Source organism: Cryptomeria japonica, chromosome 5 (assembly GCF_030272615.1).
Source record: "Cryptomeria japonica chromosome 5, Sugi_1.0, whole genome shotgun sequence".
In the NCBI taxonomy this organism is placed as follows: Eukaryota; Viridiplantae; Streptophyta; class Pinopsida; order Cupressales; family Cupressaceae; genus Cryptomeria; species Cryptomeria japonica.
The window spans coordinates 721,172,885-721,180,778 of record NC_081409.1 but is presented as its reverse complement, the minus strand read 5'-3'; the positions used below and the strand labels follow the sequence as shown (position 1 = coordinate 721,180,778).

At 35.6% G+C, this 7,894-nt stretch overlaps 1 pseudogene; it reads right to left on the bottom strand.

The window, feature by feature from the left end:
- Window positions 1-4,287: 4,287 nt before the first annotated feature.
- Window positions 4,288-5,418, bottom strand: LOC131055934 (actin-100-like; annotated as a pseudogene).
- Window positions 5,419-7,894: the final 2,476 nt, after the last annotated feature.

The following is a 7,894-nucleotide window of genomic DNA, read 5'->3' as shown; positions in this document are numbered from 1 at the left end:
GTGGTTATCCTCCCACTTCGGCCTCCAATTTTTTCATAGCTAAGTTGTGTACCCTTCTTGGGCTTCATGTTTTGTCTTTTGAAGTGGTAGGGGAAGTTTTTTTGTTCTTTATTTTTTGGGGGTTAGTGGCTTCTTCTTTTGTTAAGGGGAAGAAGCTTGTTCTTTAAAGTTTATTTTAGGCCCTCTTTGTGGACCTTATTGGTAATTTTGTGAGGCCTCTATACTTCTTTTCTCTTGGCTTCCTATTGGGTGGTTCCTATTAATGTAGAGATCATTGATGTGGATGTGGGAGAGGTTTGTTCTCAAGGTTTCCTTCTGCTAGTCTTTTCCCTTGCTAACCTTATTGTGATGGGTACATCTTCTATTGAGGTGGATATGGGATTTGTTAGTGAGGTAGGGACTATCTATTTGGGGGTCATTGTCATGGATGTTAGGGAGGCTCATTATTGGCTCTTTTTTCTACTACTTTTTTCCCATTCTAACCTAATTGAGTTGTGAACATTTTCTATTGAGGTGGTGATGGGATTTATGGGTATGGTAGGGAGTGCCTATTTGTGAGCTTTTCTTGATTTTCTTTTGATGGTTATGGGAGCCATTAATAATCCCATTATAAAGGTTTGGAGTTCTTTTCAAAACCCCTATTGTTGTTATTCCAAAGGTTCTGAGAGCCTTTACAAAACCTAATTACCCAAGGATTTCCATTATGATACATCTCTATCTTTTATGAGTCTTATGGTAATGGTATCCATGTAAAAACCCATGGTCTAATTTAAGGTACTCCGAGATAGTCCAAACAAAACACATTCTATTAGGATAGACAGTAAATATTCTAATTAGAAAATAAAAAATTAAATATGTACGCTAAACAAACTTATCCCGTAATCTCAAAATGAAATAAGAATTCTCAATAATTAATAGTTCTACATTGAATTAAAACTATTTTCTCATACCTATCCTCTTGCTAGTCCTTGCCTTCGGTCGCCATGTCTTCTGAACCCCCTTTCGGCTTTATCATGAGTGTCTATCCCAGGCCCATGTCTTGTTTTGGTGCGGACACTCCCATCTCTCTTGGAGCCTCAACTCAGCAAGTCTCCTTCAGAAAGATCACGGACTTGAGACTCAAGCGCCTCCTCATTCACTCGAACCCTCTGGTTCTTTTAGTAGTCAAATTGATTCTGGGGAGTGTGCATCTTAGTAGAGATGAATACCCAAGAGACAATACCTCCATTACATCTAGATTTGTGGCATCACTGTTGGACCAGAAGCTTTCTAAGCAACTAATCTGAAATCTCACTATGGAACTCTTCCCAGCTGAAATCCTTCTAGAGCTCCAGGAAGTTCTGAATAAGGCTAATCATGACTCTAGTGCACCCGGACCTAGTGACAGAATCCTTTTTAATGCTCATGGTGCCCTCATCAATTATTACCCATTCCTTTTGGACCTGAAGGATAAAGATTTGAATAGGCACAGGAAGTTTGCTAGTGTAGGGCTGAGCTACCTCAAATGGCATTTTCTAGGGGAAAATCCGGAGGCTGAAGGGCAAGAGGAAATTCTATTCCTCTTTGCAAGAATGAATGGCTTCCTGCCTATGCTAGTGGAAGAGAGAGAACCTAAGCCTGAACAGAGGTGTCGAGGTAGCTCCAGCAGTGGTCGCAGGGGCAAGGGTCATGGTCGGGGCTCTCCAGTAAGCAGGGGATGAGGCCACCCAAGAAAGCAACATCCTCAACTAGACATTCCGTCCACAAGCTAGGCTCTCTATGAATTCCCTTTTGCTTTTTGAATATACAGTTATCCTTTTAAATTTTTTACGAGTCTTTATTTTCAGTTTAAAAAACTTTGAATTCAAGTTGATGAACCTGGATATAATTAGTACTTATGCATATGTTTTGGTTTCCAAACTAAAACCCTAAATGGTTCAGGGAATGGTTGAACTCTTAGCTTCTAGGCTCTGTTTTTGAAGGGCCCTCTGTGATCCAAAGAACAAAGGTTTTTTGAATTTTTTTGAAATGCAGTGATAATCATGTGTATTTATTCAAAATTACTATAAAATATGACTCTGCCTTTACGGACCAAAAAAGAACTATTTTCTCATACTTTGAGTCAGAATGGTTTAGAAAAGAAATTTTCAAATTAATTATTGTCTCACAAAATATTATCAGAAGATTGAATTTATGGCTTGATCTTTGCGAGGAAGACAATAATTGAAGAACACATATTTTTTCAGAAGTCCTAATAAAATTGTGCTCTAAAAGATTGTAAAAGGCTGCTTATGGAATCCAATGATGAAGCCTACCATAAAAAATCGACGAATAAAAAATTAAGTTTGATGATCACAAAATAAACTAGGTCGAATATATATTCTTCTCTCGTTTGGTGAAGTCGGTAAATGATGTTGCCATAAGTTCTAGTTTTAGTAATATTCTACCTCCAGAATATAGAGATTCTATTGTGTTCTATATGTGTCGCCTGCTTTTATCTAAGCAGGGCCTTGAGACTTTAGCTCTGCAGCAAGGCTAGTATTACATTAAAAAAGATGAACTGGTTAAAGGACCATGACAAACTTCAACACATGCAACCTGTGTATACAATGAAACATAAGTGACCGTATATGTTAAAGTCTATTAATATTCATGTTAAATAGGAGCCATTTTCTGCCTGTTTGTTGTGAAAGTTAAACCCTCACAAATTTGAAGATTAATTCATACGATTTGACATTCACATCCTTTTATAGTAATTTTTAGGGTTGAATTTTGAGGCATTCATTTATTGGAACATGACAACTCAAGAGAATGAGATTTAAAAATAAAATATCTCTAGTTATGTCTCTTATAAATTAAAATTCAACATCCAAAATAAACAAACGGCCAAATTTACAAGGATTTAGGGTCAAAAGGCTCTCATACCAACTTAGAAACTTAAATACTCAAGAAGACCTTTGATACCATGTAAATAATGTAAAATTTTCAGAAAGGGTTAGAGACAAGGTTCTAATACCAACAAATCCCTAATTTTTCGAAATTCAAATACTCAAATAAATCTGAGATTGCAACTCAGTTGCCAATCACGGACAATACACAATGGAAAGAAATAAAATGAAGACAAACACATGACTGAAGAGATCCAACATTCTCTGTTGCTTTCTATTAAAGTCTGAAAATGAAACTATTGAAAAAAAAAACTTACTGACTTGCAACTATTATAGAGCTGCTCCCAAACATACTAAACAAATTGAAGCTACTCTGAGTTCTCTTACAAATGCTACTCACTTGGAGCAATAATTTCTCATCCAATGAAACACATAGCTCTTGTTGCACTACTACTCTAAATCATTCAGAGAACACAAAGAACATTCTCTGCTGCTGGTGCATAAAAATCGACACATTCTTTCCTTTTGTCTCATGCCGTTCAAACATTTTCCCCTAATAATTTAAATTTTAAACCTACCTACCAGCATTGAATTCATTGTCAACAAATGTTTGTTGTTGTTGCAACATCAACGACAACTCGGAGTGGAGATCCCAAAGTTTGCCCAGATCTTCTAGGTTTTAGGTAGCCAGGTTGCATTTACTCCTACTTCATTTTCTTCTAGTAGAGGGAGAAAAAGCAGCTCTTAACGGAAGACATCGGAAAGGATCCATTGAACGTAAGGGCCACAAAGTGCCGTTATAAAGTGTACCTAAAGTAGAGAAAATGGACAATATCTTTAAAAATTAAAGAAGAATTTAATTAAGTTAAAATACACATAATATAAGAAACATAAACTCCTAATAAAATAAAATTAAAATTAGTTAAAAGATTCATAAAAACACCTTTAGATGCCATTGTATTAATGTTTATTAGAACCGTCTATCTTCTAAATGCTCACAATAATTTCTGGTTTACAATAGCATGACATTTTGCATCCCGCAAACCAGAAAGTAATAGAATTATACAATTAAAATCTTACTTTTAAATATATATATTTTTTAAAATGATAAAATTATTTTTTTGGTTTTTTGACACAAAATAACAGTCAATCGCTAGTAATTCCAATAGTGTCCCATGCTTTTTCTAACTCTTCGAGAATAAGTTTATCTTTGGTTTAATAGTATTCCCCAAAAAATTGAGAGTGTTTTACAGATATACACATTAAATTTTAAAAAATGGCACGAGGCAGTAAAATGGTTGTCCTTTACAATTGTCTCAAATCTCATGTCTGATGCCAATCTAGAGCATTCTGTTTATCTATATAAGTAATATCAACACTATTTTACTGAATTTTTATGAGTAGGTCTTTTACTGCAGCCTTAGAAACACTTCCAGTGAACAATTGATGGACCCGACTCTTCATACTCGGCCTTTGTTATCCACATCTGTTGGAATGTGGTAAGAGATGCCAAAATGGAGCCACCAATCCAAACACTATATTTCCTCTCGGGAGGTGCAATTACTTTGATTCTCAAGCCACTGGGAGTCAGGGCAGTCATCTCCTTGTTAATTCTGTCAGCAATACCAGGAAACATGGTGGATGCCCCACTCAGAACCACATTTGCAAACAACTCCTTCCTTACATCAATATCACATTTCATAATTGCATTGTGGGTCATCTCATGAATGCCTCCACCTTCCATTCCAATTAGAGAAGGCTGAAATAAGACCTCAGGGCATCTGAATCTCTCATTGCCAATTGTTATAACCTGCCCATCAGGAAGCTCATAAGTCTTCTCAATTGAGGAGCTTTGTTTTGCTGTCTCAAGCTCCTGCTCATAGTCTAGTGCCACATATGAAAGCCTCTCTTTCATGTCACGAGCAATTTCTCTTTCTGCAGTTGTAGTGAAAGAGTATCCTCTCTCAGTCAGGATCTTCATCAGTCAATCTGTCAAATCTTTTCCAGAAAAATCCAATCTAAGGATGGCATGAGGAAGTGAATATCCTTCATAAATTGGTACAGTGTGAGTAACCCCATCCCCTGAATCTAAAACAACACCAGTTGTCCTGCCACTGGCATACAAGGACAGTATAGCCTGAATGGCTACATACATAGCAGGCACATTAAAAGTCTCGAACATAATCTCAGTCATCTTCTCTCTGTTTGCCTTTGGATTTAAAGGGGCTTCTGTAAGAAGAATTGGGTGTAATTCTGAATCTGCTCTAAGCTCATTACAAAATGTGTGTTGCCAAATTTTCTCCATGTCATCCCAGTTTGAGATAATACCATGCTCAATTGGATACTTGAGAGTAAGTATACCTCTTTTTGACTGAGCCTCATCACCTATGTAAGCATCCTTTATCCCCATACCCACCATGACTCCACTGTGTCTTGGTCTGCCTATGACACTAGGGAATACAGCTCTAGGTGCATCCTCTCCTGCAAATCCAGCCTTAACCATTCCTGAACCATTGTCACAGACAACAGGTATTCCATCCTCAAGATCCATTTTGAAAACTTAGAAAGATTCAATGCTGCTGGTATTTCGCTAATTTTTTCACAAGCAATTCAAGAACAAATTGGAAACTCTAAATTTTGTTTCAGATCAGCACACCATATGAACTGAACAAACTCTAAATCATGTCTGCACATTTATAGATAATAAAGCGAAAAGGTGAGACAACTCTTCATTAAGAATATGAAACGTTTGCTTGATGGATGGGTTTGAGAGCCTTGCTCAACATCCCCCGTTTCGATTTTTTTAAACTAACACAATCGTTTGTAAGGGCCTGCAAATTATAATCAAGGATTATTACAATGAGTTATCAATTTGAGACCACCATAGTTTTTTTAAGAAAACCATTTTCAATCACAATTGAAAATTAATAAAATGCAAGAAAAACACTTGTAAAGTTCTCTACAATATCACCCATTGAGAAGCAACACAATTCATTTTCATTATTTAAAAAAACTATATTTCTACTACTTTCTCTAAAGAATATATCTCTAATGGAAGAGATTTGTATCTAAATTGTCGAAATAACTAGCACTTAAACCAAATAGAAGTGCAATGGTAACGTTGATAGTAATATATGCTAAAACTTAATTTAAGATACTTGTATAATGTGAAATGTGAATCATTATGTTCTTTGAATTGAGTATGCTAAATACATTTGTCTTTGGAAGGTGAAATGTTTTGTTGGTCTAGTTCTATTTGATTCAAGATAGCATTGCATGGTATGTGCAAAGATATGAATCAATATAATTTTGATAATACATCTCCTATTTCAACAAAAATAAGATAAAATTGCATGGTATGTGCAAAGATATGAATCACAATAATTTTGATAACATGTCTATTATTTCAACAAAACTAGGGCTGCAACATTTGAGAGATCATTTTCCCAAAGACAAATAGAGATAACATCACTAATTTTGTATCAAATTATAGACATGATTGACAATTATATCCTTCAAGTATCATATTTTTGCAACAACCAAAAAGTCTTTCTAAACTACAAGAAAGATTTTTGTGGTATTTGTCTCATCCATATTTCTTCTCCTAGTGTTGTTTTTCATTGGAAGGTACATAAGAGCCTCTTATGTATCCCTAAAATATTTATTTGAATTCCCTAAAACATATTAAGCCTACAGGTAATTGAGGAGTGCAAGGAGGAAAAAGGTACATGAGACAATTTATGGATAAAACATTCAAGCCATGATGATTAAAGGATAAAAGATTCAAAATATAGAAGCAAAGGATAGAGAAGAGAGGAGTTGATGCTACAAATATAATAGAGTAACTAATGTCAAAGTGCCTCCTTGCATGTGTGATAAAAATGTTGCACTATTTGAACAATTCACAACACCTTCAACAAAAATATAAGACTTCATTCGTTTCATTTTGGTCAAAACAATTTTTTCTATCCACATTCAATGTTTCATCCACCAAATTTTTCATCATATAAATGTAGTTTACCATCAAAATTTGATCTTCTTTTAAGGAAAGACTTTATGGTTCTGCAACCTCTTATTTACTTGTTATTGCTTGACACACAAACGGTACCCCAAAAAACCTTGCATGGTTTGCAAGACTCATTTCAATCTCTTCAATTCTTTCTGCTAGATTACAATCAGGTTGGGGAAATCAATCCCACTAATTTTAAGCTTAGGAGGGCCATTTAGATGATAAACCAAATGTTGTATCAAAGAATGCCATTGAAATTCATAAATAATTCCAAAGTCCACAATGTGTACAGAGCCTAGATTTTGTGGATCTTGAAAGGAAGTTACAATTGCTTAAGGATGCTATATTCTATTATTAAAGGAATGTTTATGTTGTCCCTAGGTCTCATTGGCTATTGAACTTTGTAAACATTATCAAAATATTTAATTCATTCATACAATCTTTGATGAACCAATTACATCATAGAATATATATATATATATATCAAATTGCTATCTAGATGAAAAAGGGAACATTCATTCATTCACATACTGAAAAAGGGAAGATTTATAATGGCCTCTGCCACCTCATTTGTCCTTTCAATCTGTCTTGGCTCAAAAAGGTTCCCATTATTCACCATATATTCAAAAGTCTTCATATTATTGTCCATAATACCATCCTCCTCACCTTAATAGTGTCCACAACGTCTGAGCTCTTCAGCACATTTTCCACCTCAAAAGCATCTGGCATGAAACCCTCGTGAGCTTCAACATCTAGGTCTTTCAAAGCCACCACAACCTCTTCTTCCCACTCCGGCACCACCATCTTCCTAATCATCTTCTTCGTAGCCTTATAATCTGTCGTTGCCCTAGCTAAGGTGAAAACAAACTTCTCCAGGATGAAACCACTATGTTGGTGCTCACCTTCCCAATTGCGGGTGCCCAAGATATCCTTCAAAGCATTCTTTGCTTCCTCCACTTCATGCACAAATAGGTCCTTGAGTTGGTCCTCGATCCGATCCTTATCACACTTGCACTCA